Raw genomic sequence first — 20,764 nt, forward strand, 5'->3', positions numbered from 1 at the left:
ACTGGAACTAAATTATACAACACAAATTATAATAGACTAGACTCCACCCATCTCCTATACACAAACATGCAAACACACTTCATTACTATGACCACACTACATCCTTACCTGGCATAATTCATAAGGATATCCAGGTCTAAATTACTCATTGTAATCTATCACACATTATTTACTTCATACATATAGGTCAAAGGAAATTATTCTTTATAATTTCACTTCAATTTTGGCAAACATTTTAGCAATATTAAGTTTTTGCAAATTTAATGGTCTAATGAACTTATTGTATGTAAGTACTGTAATGTGTATAGGACTTGCATGGCTACAGTCACACATCAATTTAATTTAAATTTTGAATGCAGAACTAGAATTCAAATTCTACTTGAAAAATTCAAATGAGACCTATTTATCAATGCAACTGGTCTCTTAGGACAAAATGTTTATGTCCAGTCATTGGCATTGTTGCAAACTAGGGTGCCCACTAGTTTACAGCATATGTTAAATGACAATACAAATTTTATAAAAATAAATCAATTATACAATTTCCAACCAACCTGCCTTATCAAGTGTGACTTAAGCCTGCACATCAAATGCACAAAGAATGGTTGAAAAGTTAAACAACAGATTTGAAATCTTTGTTGCTGTAAATTTCATTCTCGAACAGACTTGATTAAAACCATAGGTCTGCATCAAGGAACTTATTGTAGAACAAATAATATAGGCAATTTTATGAATTTTATGATAACTGTATTAACTTATCAATTAATACTGCCTGTCCATCAAAGACATTGGCAGTAGTCTCATTCAAAGATAATCTGATTTTGGCCCCTCAGAAGCTGCTCAGAGTTTGTCCCAAGGGGCCAGGGAAGGTCAGTAAGGAGTGAAATTATCTCCTCACTGATTTAAAATACAGTACGAACAGATGGCATGCAACAAAACAATAAAACTAATCTGAAGAAGAGATCTTCAAAAAGAGCAAACAACCCCACCCTGACCTACCCCCTTTTCTACTTTGAATTCCCTGCCTCTCACTCTCACACCTTTCTCCCTAAAAGCTTTTGCTTAAAGTCACATGTTGAAGATACACATGTTATATCTTGTGAATATGTTGTTTTTTCCCTTCATGTTTGGTATCATTCTAATAGTCTTTGTGCGATTGGTAAAATGGTCTCAATTTCATAGCAGTCACATATACTGTAAGAAAGATTGAAAACTTCCATAGAATTGGGTTTGCTGCTAAGGGGTGTGTTTTCCCCTTAGGGGCAGATGGGAACCTCCACCCTGGGTCGCAAGATTTTCTGATAAACCAAAAGGTCTCAGTGTTTTTACAACTGATTGGAAGATTTGTTTGTTTTGGTCTGGGGTATAAAAGGCAAGTGATGAAACACAACTGGGGGATTTTTCTGTAGCCAGAACCCCCCACTGTGTGTGCCAGAGTCTCTGGAGCTAAACCTCCAGGTCTCTCTCTCATGCTGCAGTGTGTCTCTCTGATAGTCAGGTATGCATTTTTCATTCTTAGATACATCCTTGAGATTTTGAGGTTATTTATTGATCTAAATTGAAATGGAATTGGATTCTCATTGTTTAATTGTGTAATTGGCATGATACATTTTTACCTGACAAATAAAATGTTACATTTGATTTATTCTGAAAATCTCCTGCAATCATTATAACTAGTAAATCATGGAGGCCGATGTTACCACAAAATATGACCAGGATTTGACAAACTGGAGGCTCGAGAATGAATGAAGCTGTAGGCACATCCTCTGAAGACCTCCTGATATCTGCTTATCACTGAAGTTAACAAGTTGTGTATGGGAAAGACTAAGTAAACTACACTTTTGTATGAAGCAAGCAGTAGGCGGCTGGTCAAGTATTAGTCCCCTACAACCTCTGATTAAATATCAGGCTGGTGATTTGTGTTGTATGATCCACGTAAAGGCCGACGTGAGACATAAAAGCGACATCGGGTCCCTGATGAACGGATAATTGAAAATACGGAATGTCTGGAATAATCACATAGTTAAATTAATTCATAATCAATATTTGTGATCAGCTTTGATTGGAAATACAGCCTAAATTTATTGATCACTTGAAATTGGAGTCAGATTAAGATGGAGCTAGACTAAAATTGAAACTAAATCTTGAAGCGTTGTAAAAAGACCAAACATGCAGTAAACCTTCAACCAGATTGCTGGACTTCACTTTCAGGCCAGTGAATCGATCCTTTCACCAGTCACACATGTATAGCCCTTGAAGGGGAAAAAAAGAAACATTTTGTTGATTTAATAGAAATGACATATTAAAAATCAGAAATAAAATCGTATTATGAATTCTGCCATGTCCTGGTGAGCCTTGATAACTGTCGATGTTTGGTTACAATTGCAGGGCTCTCAAGTTTTGGAAAAAGTTTGGAGTGAGATTTTATCTGTTAGGGGAGGAGCCACTCAAATATTTGCAGCAGCGGCCCCTCGGCCCCATGCAATTCTCTCCAGTTTTTGGTAAAAGTTCAACAATCTATTGTTCATAATTAACCAGCACAAAATAAAAAATATAACAACTGGTAGATCTGATAAGTCAAATTCCTAAAAATAAAATGTTTTAAATATTTCAAAAATGCATATGTATCAAAAGTAAAAAATGAAATTTGGCCCCAAACGAGCAAACTAAACAGCAGTGCTCAATGCACATAGGAGGATTGCAGAACTTGCTCATAGCATGTATGTCAATCTGTGTGTGTGTGTTTGTGAAAGAGAGAGGGTAAATATTTCAGCTTACTAATGTCATTTTGTATTTCAAGTGTTTATTGCACACTTTGATGCCTTGATGACAGTGGTAGGGGCTTGAACTTAGCTAGAGTAATTAGTTACATGTAATTGAATTATGTAATTTAATTAAAAATGACATTTAACTAATCTGTTACAGTTACTGAGAAATAACAAATATAGTTAAATTAGTTACTTTTAAAAATGTTTAAAATTACAAAGTGGGTTGGATGTAAATATTTTGATTGGTTTATTTCCCAAATCGCATTGACTGCTTTAAAATAAGAGACACCAATGTTTCAGGAGTTAAACAGAAGTGCTAAAGATTTTGTGGTGGCTGTGCTTTAAAATTAAATTATTATAATCTTAATTCAAGTGATGAAGGATTTTGTAAAATTGACAGTAATTAGTGTTGAGTGCTACTGTAAGGTAAACCTGCCTGCTTAAAAAGTTTTTAAAAGGATTAACAGTTGAAAACATTCCTTAGAAATTTAGTAATCAAATGTAATGTTACATTACCTCTAAAGCAATTAAAATAGTTACACTACTTTTAAATTACATTTTAAATAGGGAAATTTAATCTGTAGCCTATTACAGCCTATTTCCAAAATAACCTTCCCAACAATGTTGATACATTTGTGTTTTGAAATATATAAAACAATTTATTTTATTTGGATGATTTTGTCTGTCTTTTTTAGCAGATTTACCAATTATCTTGTCTTTTCCTTAATTTCAGGCCCACAATTAGTTAAAGCTGTTGAAGAACTAATAGTTTTGCACAAATTTGGCTATAATCCCCAACATCAGTTCTCACTATCTTTGATCACAGGCAAGTGATTTTGTCTAGGAATCGTAAAATGGAGAAAAAAAAAAAATATATGAAAAACCCTGCTGCATTTATTTAGTTTCTAGTAAATACAAATGGCAACGTCCGCTCCGAGACCGCAACACGACCACCTCCTCAACTGTACTAAACGCTTCCACTGCGAGAGAAAGCGGCAGCCCCGCAACGATTCCACCGCTGGCCTTGTCCCGTGTGTGCGCGTCTACGTTGCCTAGTGAGGAACGTGATTGTAGCGGGATCATGTAATATACCAGAAAACAGCTAATTCTAATTTTTTGGCTGGTAGGTGCCATTTAACTCTCAAGACAGCTATGAGCTTGGCAGAGTACTTCTCTCTGCAAAGCCTGCACCTCGTCCATTAACACCATATAGCGGGACAAGTTATCCCTTACTTTTCAGCGTGAGAAATACAAGGTGTGGCGTGAGGGCGTGTGAACTGGTTGAAATGCGTGTGTCTCACGGTGAATGCGTGAGACTTGAGAGCCCTGCAATTGTTCAATAATTATTTACTAGTCGTTAATGCATGTGGAGATGAAAGACCTGTTGCATAAAAGAGAGCTCTTTTTCTTAATTGTTTGGAAACAGAAGGTCATAGACTCTTTGTTAATTCAAGGAGAGACTATAGATGAAAGGCCTGTTTTTATAAAAGAGAGCTCTATTTCATAATTGTTTGTGAACAGAAGGTAAAAGACTATTTGTTAAATAGTCACAGCGCCACGGATGCCTGATTCATGACAGAGCTCCCTCCCAGCGAGCAGCTCCTGAAGCGAGAAGGAGTGCGACGCTGGGGTCTTCCACAAAGTCGAGGGGTAGGTCTTGTCGGGCGAGTAATGTGGAAGTCCGCAGTGAGCGCAGGGTCCAGGATATCCTGAGCATTAACCGACCTCTCCTCCGGCCCATACCCCTCCCAGTCAACTAGGTACTGTTGTACCCGACACCGGCATCGGGAGTCGAACCTGATTAGCCTCCTCGCCGTCCACGATTATGGGAGGGGTGCTCTCAGTCACGGCCTCCTCCTGGACCTCCACTCTTCTCGGAACACAGGTTTTTGCGCTGAGTGTTAATTGTTTCCCTGTCTGTGTTCCAGTCTGACACGCTCATTCAGTAAAGATTTAAAGATGTGTAAAGATGTGTGACTGTCAAGACGGACTTTATGCATAAATGGAAATGCTCTGTAAATGTGTGACAATTGGTTTGCCCATTGCCCATCTATATATTGGTTTTAAAACAACTGAATGCGCCGATTTTTGTGTGAGCTGGCGAAAACCTTGATAAAGTCAGAAGAAGATAGAAAGAGAGAAGAGAAATACAGACAAGAGCAAGAAAAGATGAAACATAAACAAGAACGCATTATAGAAGAATTAAAGATGGAACAGAAAGAAGAAATAAAAAAGAGATATGGAGAAGAAAATGAGAAATGAAGAAGAGAAAGAAAGACAGGAATGGGAGAGAAAAATAAAAGAAGCTGAAAATAACAATAAAGGGATTCAAGAGGAAATTAAACGACAGCAGAGAGAGTGGGATGAGGAAAAGAAACAACAAATGAGAGAACAAGAAGAAGAAGAAAGAAAGAGAAAAGAGAAACACAAGGAACAACTGAGGGAAAAACAAGAAGAACTGGGGAAAATGAGACAGATTTGAAAGAGAAAGAGAAGAAGAACAACAGAAGATAGAGGAGGAAAAACAGAGACAGAAAAGAGAAAGAGAAGAAAAAGAGAGAGAATATGAGAAAGAAAACTGAAATGAAAAATCATTATGAAAGACTGGAACAAGAGAGAAAAGAGGACTAGGAGAGAAGATAACGAGAAGATGACGAGAGACGAGAAGAAGAGAAAAAGACATGGAAGGAAAAGATTGAAAATCTGAAACAAGAGCAGGAAGATGAGATCAAGAGAAGAGAAACAGAGGAGAAGGAGAGAAAAGAAAGAGAATAGAAAGAGAGGGATGAAATGAAACAGAAACATGAAGAGGAATTAAAAGAGATGAAAACAAAACATCAAGATGAAGCCAGAAAACAAGCAGAAGAATTTAATGATTTCAGAGAGAGAAAAGAGCAGGAGTTGAAAGAGATGCTGGATGAACGTGAGAAACAATATGAATTACTAGAAAAACTCTGTCAACACCTGAAAAACCAGAAAGAAGAAGAAATAAAAGAGCTGCAAGACCAGAAAGAAGAAATAAAAGAACTGACATTATCTGAACCACTGCTGGTACTACTGCTAACGTCTTCATCAGGTTTGCTTTTCTTGCTAACGAAGAACTGTTGGATATTCTGGTTCCTTTTCATACTGCAGTGCAATGAAGTCAGATTTCCTTCCATTTACATTATTAGTAATTATTACTTACATTATTATTAGAAATTGAAATGAAACGAACAAGAAATGGCACAATGAACAACAAAGAACGTATTATTTACAATTAATTACACAAAATTAAAGCTTAATCAAAGGCCACATCTGTCCTGTGAGCTAAACTATTAGTATTTATAAAGTTTAAACTATATAGACTACTCTTTCATGTCATTACTGCATTGGTGATGTGCAAGTCGAATTCAGTGCCTGTCACTTTAAGGCCCTGACGGCCGTGAGGTTTGCTTGATTCTCACGGTTTAAGCTAAACTGTTGTGCATTGTGCATAAGGATATGTGGATGAAATGAATTATGTTTGTTTCCATGTCATTTGTTAAACTAAATACTCTAAAGCCTAACAACTCGAAGAAAATCTGTCTTGGATTACAGGAGCTACTGTAAGTGTCTTGTAATGATAATTTCTATGATTTTGGCGAGCACAAAGAACTATCTCCAGATGTAAATTGGTTTCCTATTGCTCAAATTCAATTAAACCCACCAGTAGGCTAGACCTTAATTTCACAGCCTAGGTATGTTAGCAACACAGGGCTTGAAAACATTGACTGTATATATAACGTTAGACCAAACAAAAACGAAACCGTGCGTGGAATTTATCTGGGAATATAGCCTAAACCTAATTTACTGAAGGTAGGGGCCGGCGAGCTAACGTTACCTTGCTGGCGTGTTTTATTTGGTTCCTTGGTTAAAATATAATGTAGGCTACGTTTTTTTGCATAAAATTGAATCTTGAAGCGTTGTAAAAAGACCAAACATGCAGTAAACCTTCAACCAGATCGCTGGACTTCACTTTCAGGCCAGTGAATCGATCCTTTCACCAGTCACACATGTACAGCCCTTGAAGGGGAAAAAAGAAACATTTTGTTGATTTAATAGAAATGACATATTAAAAATCAGAAATAAAATCTTATTATGAATTCTGCCATGTCCTGGTGAGCCTTGATAACTGTTGATGTTTGGTTACAATTGTTCAATAATTATTTACTAGTCGTTAATGCATGTGGAGATGAAAGACCTGTTGCATAAAAGAGAGCTCTTTTTCTTAATTGTTTGGAAACAGAAGGTCATAGACTCTTTGTTAATTCAAGGAGAGACTATAGATGTTTTTTTCTGGAGATGAAAGGCCTGTTGCATAAAAGAGAGCTCTATTTCGTAATTGTTTGGGAAACAGAAGGTAAAAGACTATTTGTTAAATAGTCACAGCGCCACGGATGCATGATTCATGACAGAGCTCCCTCCCAGCGAGCAGCTCCTGAAGCGAGAAGGAGTGCGATGCTGGGGTCTTCCACAAAGTCGAGGGGTAGGTCTTGTCGGGCGGGTAATGTGGAAGTCCGCAGTGAGCGCAGGGTCCAGGATATCCTGAGCATTAACCGACCTCTCCTCCGGCCCGTACCCCTCCCAGTCAACTAGGTACTGTTGTACCCGACACCGGCGTCGGGAGTTGAACCTGATAAGCCTCCTCGCCGTCCACGATTATGGGAGGGCTGCTCTCGGTCACGGCCTCCTCCTGGACCTCCACTCTTCTCGGAACACTGGTGGGCTTAAGCAGGGAGACAGGAAAAGTGGGTGAGATACGGTAATTTGAAGGGAGTAGGGCTGCAACTAACGATTATTTTGATAATCGATTAGTTCGCTGATTATTTTTTCGATTAATCGATTAGTGAATGCTATGAGAACACAGTGCTTAACAATTTATTAGACCACCTGTCGTAATAAGAAGATAAGACAGACATCTGAAGAAAAACACATTATCTCAGAATTGTGAGATATAAGCTCACACACTGTAAATTCCAATAGCTTTGCTGACTCAAGTATAATTAGTAAACTTTACTCAAATATTAAACAATATACTTCTTACAAGGTTTTGTTAAGTTACAGTTAATTGCAGGGTGAGTAAAACAATTTACTTAGTAGTGTTAGTGATGTTTACTTGCAACACTTAAGTAGCATCAAAGGAAGCACTGCACCAGTGAGTAGCAGCAGTGCACCCAAGAGTAATAAAGAAGAAGAAATAAGAAGAAGAAGAAGCAGCGAGACTTGTCAGAGCATGCGTAATAGAATTTTTGTGCTCAGCTCCTGAACTGGTGAATTCGAATTGGCGGCTTGGCGCCCATTTTGCAGATGATGTAGGAAGAAGCAGCAGCTAGACAACCGACGTTTTTAACATCTGAAGCTTCGTTACGTTTTTAAAGAATAAAGAGGTAAGTAATCAAGCAAGCAACTTTTATGTGAATGTTTACTTTCTGCTTGTCCTATTTTTTGCCAATCTAATACATATTTACCAACGAATTTTGACATTATACGGTGCTAGAAGAACACGGTCTGACCACTAAATTAGAAGGTAACAGTTAACAGTTAAGTTACCACAAATGGTAAAAAAAAAATGTTTTGCCTTTTTCCAGTTGGATAATGGATATGTTGTATAGTTTTGTATTTTACCCTGAATTCACAAAGAAAATGCCTTATTTCCATGTTGAAAGTAGAAATTAAGATGTGAAGTGAAGGGCTGGCCAAGATTATATCTTACCAGTGGCTTGTGATTGATGTGAATACAGATTTTGAAATATCTATTTAATGATCAGTGTAATTGTTTACAGTGTTTCCTCTATGATTTTATAAAACTGTGGTGCTTTATTATTATTAGTAGTAACGTTAGTATTTTTGTGTTCATTATTAAAATTTGCTATTGTAATGTCCAGTCCATTTTTTAAATATTAATCATTGTAACTATTCATTACATTGTTACACCTTTTTAGATTTTAAGCTATATTATAGTGGTAAGTATTTTTGTAATGCTTGTAAAACATGAACATATTAAGAAATGAATGCATTTATAATTTGCAATGCAGAACTTCCTTTTCAACTAAACTTTTTTTTATCCTTTTTAGAAGTGCTTCTGGTAACTGCATCCTGAGTATGGTCTTCAATTCACAGATCTTGATACAGTTGAGGTGAGGACATCTTATTCTGAAGTAGTAGTAGTAGAGATTAATTTGTGAAAGTGTTGACTAAGATGCACCTTAAGTATTATATTGAAAGACTAAAGCAACTTAAAGGGATAGTTCACCCAAAAATGAAAATGTGATGTTTATCTGCTTATCCCCAGGGCATCCAAGATGTAGGTGACTTTGTTTCTTTAGCAGAACACAAACAGAGATTTTTAACTCAAACCGTTGCAGTCTGTTAGCCAAATAATGTGAGTGGATGGGCACCAAACCTTGAAAAAGTAAACAAAAACATGCACGTACAAATCCAAATTACACCCTGCGACTCGTGACGATACATTGATGTCCTAAGACACGAAACGATCGGTTTTTGTGAGAAACAGAACAGTATTTATATCATTTTTAACCTTTGATACATAGCAAAATCCATCTGTGATGAGTTTAGCATCAGGCACATTACTTGTGTACGTGCTCTGGCGTAGTATACGCAAACGCTGGAAGCGATCTGTCGCTCGCGACACTCATTGTTTACACAGTGCACAGAGACTGTGGTTATAGCGGCTATTCAAAATGGTAATTACTTGCGCTTATCCTGATTGTTCAAACCAATTCAAAGCTAAAAGATTACGTTTGCTTGAGCAAACTCATCCGGGACTTTTCACTGATTCCCCTCGGCTTTTGCGTATACTATGCCAGAGCGTGTGCACATGTAACGATCCAGATGATGAGCTTGTGCTCAGGACAGATGGACGTGGCTGTGTATCAAAGGTAAAAAATGATATAAATACAGTTCAGTTTCTCGCAAAAAACGATCGTTTCATGTCTTAAGACATCAATGTATCGTCACGAGCCGCAGGGTGTAATTTAGATTTGTCTGTGCATGTTTTTGTTTACTTTTAAAGGTCTGGTGCCCATCCACATCCATTATTTGGCTGGCAGACTGCACTGGTTTGAGTTAAAAATCTCTGTTTGTGTTCTTCTGAGGAAACAAGCAAGTAAACCCAAAGTTGCGTTTCACTGTCAGTTATGTGATTACTGTACCAGTGAAAGCATTGCAGGAGCGGTGGCCAGAGAGACAAGTAAGTGCTCATACATTTAGTTTTCCACCATGTTAAACAATTTTTTTCAGGCTTGGCCTGGTAACCAGTGGGCTGAACATGCATAGTCATATCCACATTGTGAACCATGCTTCTTTATTCACTGTTTATTTTGCCTCTGTTGTAGGTGTTTGCAGAGTTCCATAGGATAGCCACCACAGATCTGCAGAGTGACTTTTTTGGTGCCTTGGATCACTACATACAACGGTTTGACACAATCTTCAAGTCCAAGAAAGGAACAGTTGGAGAGAAATTGGCTGAACTTGAAATTAATACAGCGGTGAGTTTACTGCAGCCTTAATTTTATTTATTGTTGTAAGTTGATTGTGATGTTGCTACCTACTATTATTTTAAAGTATTTAAAAGTAGTGTTGCTAATATTGTAATTGTTACAAGAGTTGTGTTCTGTTTTTGAGAAACACTTTAACACAATGTAAGATAGTTTAGATCATTGATAAAGTAATCCATGTGACATCAGTGGTTCAACTGTAATGTTATGAAGCTACTTATTTTTGTTTCCTTTGCACACAAAAAAGTAGTCTCATAGTTTCATAACAATCATCTTTGTACTTTTCTGGCCTTGAACATGGTAGTACCCTAAAGATGCCTTTTCTACCTTTCATGGCCTTGAAATTGCTAGTTGCCAAGGCTGCATATGGAGGGACAGAAAGCTCTCGTATTTCATTTTTGTTATTTCTTCATGTGTGTTCTGAATATGAACAAAGGTCTAACAAGTTTAAAATGACAAAGTTTAGCAACTGTTGACAGAATTTATGTTTTTGAGAGAATTAAAGGATAACTGTTGCCAAAATGCAACCTGGGCTGTTTTTTTATTTTTTTACTGTAAACGAGACAAACTTATATCTAAAAGCATAATTACGACAAACAAGCCATTTTTGAGATTGACCGTGGTTTAGTTTTGTGGTCAGTGGCCGGTGAATGGGAGAACTAGGGTCATAACTTTGAGCGCATCAAAATCAATATTTTTACAACACTAAGAAGGCTCAACACACTAGGGTTGGGCGATGTCGACCAATTTGGCATCGTACGATGTCTAATGTGAAACATCGCGATGGACGATGGCATCGTCTGGGGGGGGGGGGGGGTGAGGGATGGTTGTTGTTAAATAATTTATTTATAACGAATTAATTAATTGTAGCCTACCATGTCCACGAGTGCTTAATTTGAGCCGGATTCTGCTCTGGAAAATGTCCGATTTTGGATTTTTGCGTTCCGGTATTTGTTTTTAAAGATCCGGAATTAACAAGTGCATTAGATCATGACAGTGCGTGCGTGCAGACGAGACAAGATCAAGCACGGGTTTATATAAATGCATTTGGAGGATGTGTGTTGGTCCTTAACATATTTTCGACCAGTCAGCTTTTTTAGGTTCAATAACGCTCTCATTATTTGCTTACTGCTTAACACACTCTCTCAAAACGCATTTAATGAGCAGCGGAATGTTTAGAGAGAAAGCTTAATATCAGAAATAATACCAAATCAAGCAAAATATTATGTATTAACATTATAAACACTATAAACATAGCTATAAGTTAGTTACCCTGACTCCAAAACGAATTATTTAAATGTAGAGGTATTTAGAACAGAACAGAAATGAAACAAAATATGTAAGGAATAATTGACGACGGGCCGTAGAATTCTTAGAAAATAATGCACACCCGAGGTGGTGATGCGGTCACGACGCGAAGCGGAGTGGCCGTTACACCTCGGGTGTGCATTATTTTCGTAGAATTCTACGGCCCGAAGTCAATTATTCCGCTTATACTACAGTTACCACACCTCAAGACATCGATCAAATGATATATTTCAAGACATTCGTCCCGTTTTCATCCTTAAAACGCTATTGTGAGTAGGATTAATTTCTTACGCAGCTTATTCAACAGCTTCGTTGCTAGTTCCAAAACGTCATTTTAGAACTAGTAACGACGCTTGAGCTGTTAATAGCAAAATAATGCCGTTAATAATGAAGTTTAGACAGACCGAAAGACAAGCAGACAGACGGAAAGAGTGAGGGAGAGAAACTAAGTGTATGACTTTACCTCTCTCACGTCTGTGTCTCTCAAGGGTGACTGGCAGCATCCTCTCTACTAACAGTTAAACTTTAAGTTCATTTTCTTCCAGACCACGCCGTTGTCTCCTCGCGTTTGGGAGCTGTCATGTCGTTGTTAAGTTGTTAATCGTCAGAGCAGCGCTAACAACATTAGCGCGAATGCTAACGCGAGTGCAAACTGTAACATTATGTGTGTGCGTCTGTGAGGTGAGTGAGAGAGGGCGAGAAAAAAAGAGTTTGTGCTTTCCGTACATGATAAAACGTAATATAATGTGGAAAAAAACATGGAAATAATGTGTCGTTTTTATCCTGATGTTTACTGTATTTATTAGCTTGGCCAGTGTTATTGTGGGTTTTAGTTATTTTGCTGTTTTGGGCTGTAAGGACCTTTGAAATAACTGAAATCGTATGGCGAAGTGATATAGACATGCACTGCGGTCTAAAGCTGCCTGGAACTACGTTCGCCGTGCGTATCCCTGAATATAATGCACACCTCTAGAACGTTCATCAGCCAATCAGATTCAAGCATTCAACGGCCCTGTAGTATAAACAAAGTTAAGAAACTAAAACAAAGCGAAACTAAAAATAGCGCGTTGGGCTCACGCACCTCTGTTTTTCGGCACAAATCCAAGTGTTCCAACTAGGCTTTTTGTATTTGTATTGTGATCACTAACAACTTCCTTGTTATTATTTCCTCATAATAATAATAATAAAATAAGTAAAGATGCAGAAATTGAAAGCATGCATTTCATTTGGCTATATAGGGATTAAGTGTGTGTTTTCCGTGAGCGGGTTGCGGCGGGGGCGGGGCTTGGCGCTGCGGGGGCGGGGCGGAGGATCGCGATGCCGGTTCAGCATCGTGATGTCTTTTGGCCATCGGCGATGGACGATGGCATCGTCTATCGACCCAACCCTACAACACACCATAAAAACTTTGCTCGAAGTATCATCTGGGTCTCTACACATAAACTCCAGCATTAAGAACATTGTTTGTGTACACAGAGTTTACTAAAAAGAAAGGTTTTGAACAACTCACTTTCACTGTTTGAGTTTCCTCTTGCGGCCGTCTTGTCAGTCAAGAAGTGTCCATCTCCGAATGCGACATAATAGCGAGGAGGAGAGTAAAGATGGATAGCTCCTAAAGTATATTTCCATATAAATGCACGGCTAATTCGTTGTTTTGAAGCAAGTGAAAAACAATATTAACCTTCTAGTTGTAAAAAGAGCCTTTCGGAAATCGACACTTCTTGACTATCAAGACAGCCGCGAGCGGAAACTCAAACAGTGAAAGTGAGTTGTTCAAAACCTTTCTTTTTAGTAAACTCTGTGTACACAAACAATATTCTCAATCCTTGAGTTCATGTGTAGAGACCCAGGTGATACTTCAAGCAAAGTTTCATGGTGTGTCGAGCCTTCTTAGTGTTGTAAAAATATCGATTTTGATGCACTTAAAACTTGCCCCTAGTATTCCCATTCACCGGCCACTGACCACAAAACTAAACCACGGTTAATCTCAAAAACGGCTCGTTTGTCGTAATTATGCTTTTAGATATAAATTTACGGTAAAAAAAAAGAAAAAACAGCCTAGGTTGCATTTTGGCAATAGTTATCCTTTAATCCTTTAACAAACTGATTGGTACTGTAACTTCAGAATGCTGCAATCTTGAACTTAAATTGTTTTTCATTATCTACTCCTAGGAACCAGATTTGACAGCTATGTGCACATTGGTGCTCCGAGGCCTGCCATGATGCTTGGGGATGATGCCAGTACCTTCTACAACACCTGCTTTGTAAGTTCTTAGTTATATTTTATATTTATTTATTATTTCCATTGAAAATGGGTTTACCAAAAAACTTATTAAACAATGTGAGTCCAGTGTACTTTCTGTCTGTCAACCTAAAATTAGGACTTGTTATTATTATATATTCTTCGGAAGTATTAAAATCATATTGCAAGCCATGCAATATGCATAATGTGATATGTACAATGTGATATGCATGAAACGTACTATACCTTGAATATTTATGAGTTGAGATAAAAAAAAAAAATGCATGTACATACTTAACAAGGAATGGCTAAACGGGAGTTTAGGCAGGGCAGACAACTGACAATTAATAATTCCTTTCAACATTTCCCTGTTGTAATATTGTTATTGTTTCGTTTTTCTTATAGGCATCTGATAACTGATGAGGACTGGGCACAAGTACCTGTTGGAGTGCTGACTGTCATTGATGAACACATTCCTCTCTTACAAAATCAACTGTACCTTGACCCAGTTTATACTGCCATCATTGTTGAGGGAGGTATTGTCATTGACAATCTACAGAATCTACCACAGGCAATTTGCCTTTTGTTTGGACTGTCATATGTTTTGAATTTGGATTACCCCAAAAACATGAAAAACTGTTGGTTTAGGATGTTACAGTCAGGTCAAGGACTTTTTTTTTGGTCCACAATAAATTTTTTATTTATTGTACATTTTATATAGATTTATTGTACCATCAAATGGTTTGTATTTTATTTAAAGAAAATTAAAATTTGTAATCCCCAGTGGAAACTTGTGTGGAACATCCCTGTGCCTGTAGTAGAGTAAAAAAAAAATACAATAAATTTATCCTTGAACTATGTCACTGCCTTACAGTATTTGTCCAGGTGTAAGTGTATTCTTTGTTAAATTGCGAACCCCTTCTCAGGGTTTTATAATAGACAATAGATGCACTTAAGTTATTGGAGTAATGCTTACTTGGTTTTTTTAAGGCAATCGGTTTGCATGGTTTTAACAAGTAAATTGGATTGCTTTTGAAGTAAAGTCAACTTAGAAATTTCGAGTTGCATGCAGAAATTGTCAAGTTAGCTCAACTTGCATAAATCAGTAGTTTGGAATACATACAAAGTATATTTCACTTGAAATGATATAGTTGTTAAAAATAGCAATTCTGAGTAACCTGTACTAAAGATGAGTACATCTAAAGTAAACATTCAAGTATATGCTACAATTTAGTTTTAAGTTACTGGAACTCTCTTGTAAGTATACAATACTAGATAGGCGTTTGTTAATACTACAAACTATTCCCATTTAACTTTACTTGGTTTTTTTAAGGCAATCGGTTTGCATGCTTTTTTTAAGTAAGGTTTACTAATTGGATTTTACAGTGCAGATATTACTTTTTTTTTCTTTTTTTGACCTATGAGTTCACTTCCATTTTTTTGGAGTAAATTAAGAAAAAAGTATACAATTCACTTATTTGTACTAGACAAGTGTGAAATGAATGTGGAAAAAAATACATGCTGTACACAGTCTTTTACTTGCCTTGCCATAATTTTCACTGGCCTCAAAAGATTACAATTATTATTTTTTATTAGCCAAAAAAATATTTGAGTTATGTTAAATCTAGTCTGTCATGTAGAACACTAACTTGGTGACACCAAGCAAACCTAACAGCAACCGTAGCAGTTCATTGGATACATGTTTATTGACTTTTCTAATATTATTATTCGGACAAAAAACAAACAAACAAACAAGCAGGTCAATCAATAAGGAAAGTGCGATTTTAATTTTGATCAGATCACAAAGTAGTAGGAAAATAATGTACTGTAGCCAATGGACTGATACAGTACTTTCAGTTAATTTAGGAAACAAAATGTAGGTATGACTTGGAAACAAAGTACTGCTTTGGTAAACAACCTGAAAAAATCGATTAGTATAAGAAACAGGTTAATTTATGTGTATATTACAAAAATCTAAAAGTATTAAGCTAAGAACGTTTTATAGGTTAAGTTGTCAAATCCTGCAATTCTTGAACAAGTGAGGAAAATGGATGGATGTATTTTCATATATATCCTCTAGTCATCTAAAAAAATTGCTGATTGCTGCTTCAGCAGCAGTCATACGTTTCAAACGAGCTCTTAGGTCTTTGCGTCTTCTGCTGACGTCAGAGTTCTCAGACAGAAGCTCGTGCACATCTGGCTTTTCCAATAATTTCATTATGTTAGTAGACAAGAGCTGAGCAGTCTCCTGCAACATGTAAAAGGTGATTATCAAGGGCAGTTGATCAGCCATCCTCTGCACCACAATCTGAAAGGAAACGAGTAGATAAGTTACGTCCTCACACCACAAGCACAGTGCAATTTGTTATTGAAATCTAAGATCTACCTCATAATATGCCTCTAGCATTTGCCTGTAACTGCATTGTTTGTCAAAGACAGGTAACTCATTTTCTGAAAAAGACTTGCTTGTAATCTCACTCAAGATTTTCAGGAAGATGGGATCTTGAGTGTAGATCCTGTTTTCCATTTTAAACTGCTCTGCGATTCTCTCCTCAGCCTTTTCTAGTTGGGTTAACTGAATGTTGTGGATTTTATCCTATAAAGAATCAAGTAAAAAAGTACTATGGATAGAGAACTCGATCAAACTGGATTAACAATTTCTGCAATATTTTCAGGAGCTAATGAGGGGCATAATTGACCTTAACAGTGTTTTGAAGGACATGGTAGTTCCGGAAACACTCACTCACCACGTCAGTGAATTGCTTGATGACGATGTCTTCAGAAGAAATACAAATAACCAAAATGACAAATAGCCACATATGTCCCACGATTCAGATGTGCTAAAACTATTAGTCGTTATAAGTTTATAAGTTTAGCCACATGGTCCTGCAGAATCTTCTCAAACAATCTGTAGTTGCTGAAGCCAAGCAGTTCCCTCTGTTTTTCTCACTCAACTCTTTTGCATTGTTAACTTGTTTGGAATTAAGATGGATTTATGAAATGAACCAACCTAGAACTCTGATTAAAGAACAGTGAATTATTGTGCTTCTTAAATGTAAAATAAATATACTCACAGGATGTCTTTGTACTGTTAAGACGATCATTCCACTTCTTGAATTCAGCACGAAGCTGGGCAAACATAGTTTTCTCAGCCATCTGCTCTCCTGATAATAGGGACTTGATTTGCTCGTTGAATCTGTTTAAGGTCTGTGAGAATTTTTTTTATTTGTTTCATGAGCCTATTACATTATCATTATACAGGATTTGTTGGGAAGGTGTTATCTAAACAGACAGCATTTTAGAGGGACAGAAGACAAATTGAATCAAAATGAGCTATGCTTGTAAAAAACATTTTTAATCACAAATGCAATCTACTTGTCAGAATTGACATTTGTAATTCTAAGTCGATCAATTTTAGTGCTAATTTATAATAATACAATAATAGAATATATATATATATGGACCCCTATGATAATTCTCTGAAGACTTGATGTCTTGAGGTCCTACTTTAATAAGGAATTCCTTGGCTCCCTCAAGGTCATCTGGTGGTCCATCCTCACAGACCTTAAGTTCTCTCTTCACAGTCCACAACTGCTTTTTTATCTGCTCATTGAGCTGTGGAAGTGATTTCTGACAAAGATAAGCAAGATACAATTTTATTATAGTAGCTCAGTCCATCCTGCCATAAAGTACAGTTTACTAAATTTATGAAATTTGAGAAACTTACTTTGATATGTTCAACAAGATCCTGAGTCAGTTTGACGGCAAGAATTTAATAGTTGCTTTATTCTCTTCCAAAAGGCATCTGTCAAATAAGATGAGCACGTGTTACACGGTGGCTTATTTTAGTTTATAGACTCTAGCTTAATAAACAGATTTTCTTCAAATAAATAAATAATGGCCAAACGCGCATTTAAAAAAAAAAACACATGAATAAAGCCATTTTAGGATGCATTAGCAGAGGCAAACTTTTACAATGGTGTGATTGCACAGTCAGTTGTCATTTAATTTAATAGCACAGTGTAACCATCATTTTTTCTTTATCTGTACCACCCTAACATTTTTACTTTATGAGTTTAAAAAAAAAAATCTAAATTATTTTAAATTGAGAAACTAATGCATGCAAAAACTTAATTATATTCTGTTCAGAATGTAACCTGAAATAGTCATGGTTTTGGAAGAAATCTCTCTCCATTTGTGCCGCCTCCTCCAGAGGAATTTCATCATTGATCTGCTGTTGTCCTCTACACTTCACCATGATGTAACCTTTGCGGAGAGGAATCACTTCGTTGTTGACTACTTTCAGAATGTTCTTCTCGGTTCCCTTGTCTATGAGGTCTGGCTTGGTCAAAATGGCTGTAAAAATTAAAAATAGCTATTTTATAAGGGTCCATTTGCTGACAAACATGCCGTAAGATATTTGGTGAGATATTAGATGTTGTGCAGATCATCTGCATCATTACCGATAGTCCTTATGCCCTTAGGATCTACTTCTTGTGCCATTTGTAAGGCTTCTGTTGTTGCAATGTCAGTGTTACAAGGGACCACAACCAGGTTTACAGTCTCACATTTCTTAATATATTTCATGATCAGGCGTTTTATCTACAAGAAATAAACATAGTTTTAAAATTGGATTGATAGTAAATATGAAGTGCAAGATCAGATTATATGACTCACCTGTTGTCCAATATCCTCTGGTTGTCCTTCTACTGGGACTCGGGCAATTCCAGGTAGGTCGATCAGTGTGAGGTCACACACATCTGGTGACATGACCTCTAAAGTGATGAGCTCATCAGATATTCCTACCCCTTCTCCTGCCAGCTCATTCTGGGCTGTAGAAAACAAACAGCAAACTTAACTATGTTTATTAGAAAAAAAAAAGGTCCTTTAAAGCAGTGTGAATAAAGATAGATTCATCTTAGAGCCTGAAGCTCCCCTTTAGCATGTTTCATTGACATAAATGTCTCTTAGCCAGTTCAGAAATACTGTCAAACATCTGCCAAGAAAAGAGAGAAACGGTGAAAAAACAAGCTATTGTCAAGAGGCTATTGTACTTCAAGGGATAGTTCACCCAAAAAGTATTTTTGTGTGTTTGCAGCACAAAGAGACTGACTGACTGACACAGAAGAGAAGAAATTCTTCATTAAGTTATAGTAACTGAAGTAAACTTAAGTTTTAGTAGCTGAAAAGTATTTAAAGTGAAACAGATGTATTGTTGTAAGTTAATAGTGTGGGCCCTGTGTAGGCACTGGCAGCCCGTTGGGGGCCCTTAGGCTAGCCCTAAGATGGCCCATAAAGGGCCAGTGCTTGCATGTTTGCAGGGATAATGAATTTATTCCAAAAAAAAAAGTGACTTAATTTTATTATGTATACCAGTAACACTGATTACCAGCAGTTTTACTAACCTTCTGCAACATGCTTTTCAACTAATGAAGGATCTGCAAATTCAAATTTCTCCTCATTGTGAGTTAACTGTGCTGCCTTTCCACTCTCCAGTTTGCTGGCTTTAATAGGACCTGCAACAAAACATGATTTTAATCCAGTTGTAAACGTGATCCAGCTGAAAGAAACCCTTCTGATTAAGAAAACAAAAGACATTGCAAGCAGTACTACTAACCTGAGGAATTCACATATCTATCTTTCTTATTGTAAGTTAAAATAGCCTTCCACTTGACTCCTGGTACTTTTTTCAGCCTCAACTCTAATGGACATCTGGTGACAATTCCTACAGCCAACACAGTTGAGTTAGCAATCAAAAGAAAAACTAAAAGTGGAGAATTATGTGACAAGTGCTTTATAACAGTGCAGGTGAGGGCAAAAAGAAATCATACTTTAATTATAATTTAACTATAAATACACTCAGTTTACCAGTACATCTTCTTATTGATGCAAATATCTGACCAGCCAATCTGAAGTTGCCAGAGCTTTTTTCTGCTGCGACAGGTCTGACTGTGTCAGATTTGGTGGTGCACGACAACATGAATCTCTCGATCCATCCTGCCTCCACAGTCACCAGAACTCAAACCAATAGAGAAATACTGGAGAGATGTACCTAAAAGTGGTCACTGAGTGTGTATGAATATCCAATAGCAAAGAAGAGTTAAATTTGTCCTCACCGGTCCCTCTTGGTAACGCAACTCCAGACAGCGCTTCCAACACAGAGCTTTTTCCAGAACTCTGGTCTCCAATCACTGCAATAGTCGGTAAAGCCAAGTCCTTCTGAATGCCAACTGATCGCAGAGTGTCAATCAGATCAATGTATGGACGAATGCTTTTTTCTAAATGAGTGTGAACCTCTCCGTTCATTTTCTGATAGCAAATATAATAATGTGCGTATGTAGAAAAAAACCCCGAACTTCTGGTTTTGTGTAATCAAGCTACAATTTTACAATGTCTGTTCAGTTATACACAGTGTTTCAGTGTACCAAATGTTTGACTGATGCGATATCTTTCTTGTACTGTGTTCTTTGGGTGTCACATCCCAAGCTGTTCAGCAATAAAACCACCATAAAACTGTTAAACAGTAACCTGTGTCTTGGGTGAATCATTTAATGAGCAACTTCATTTAGCAACTACATTTATTTACCTTTATAGTAAAACATTTTATTACCTGATGTCATTTCATTTGATTTACCTAAATCTGTTTTGTGCCAAATGTACTGACACAACCAACACAAAAAGGCAGGGGCAAAGATGAATTAAAGTTCATCCGAAGTTGTCTCGTACTAGGTTTCATTATTCCTGTGACACAATTAACTTTTTTACAAACTGATATATACGGTGGCCGACAGAGGCCAACGCGCTGCAAACTTAAGAAAACACATGCAAACAGAAAAAACGACAACAAATTAAGAAAACATCTTCATCCGTTTGACAATACAGGCGCTGCAAATCCTCGCAACGCAAACACA

General features: G+C 37.0%; 1 long non-coding RNA gene and 1 pseudogene across 1 annotated transcript; one reads left to right on the forward strand and one right to left on the reverse strand.

The window, feature by feature from the left end:
• Positions 1 to 9,303: 9,303 nt before the first annotated feature.
• On the forward strand, positions 9,304 to 14,510 carry LOC141301131 (uncharacterized). The gene is made up of 4 exons (XR_012342111.1): positions 9,304 to 9,996; positions 10,142 to 10,294; positions 13,784 to 13,875; positions 14,259 to 14,510. It is a non-coding gene; the product is annotated as an uncharacterized lncRNA (long non-coding RNA).
• A 741-nt stretch (positions 14,511 to 15,251) lies between these two features.
• Positions 15,252 to 20,275, reverse strand: LOC141301114 (interferon-induced GTP-binding protein Mx3-like; annotated as a pseudogene).
• Positions 20,276 to 20,764: the final 489 nt, after the last annotated feature.

Source organism: Garra rufa, chromosome 25 (genome assembly GCF_049309525.1).
Source record: "Garra rufa chromosome 25, GarRuf1.0, whole genome shotgun sequence".
Lineage (NCBI taxonomy): Eukaryota > Metazoa > Chordata > Actinopteri > Cypriniformes > Cyprinidae > Garra > Garra rufa.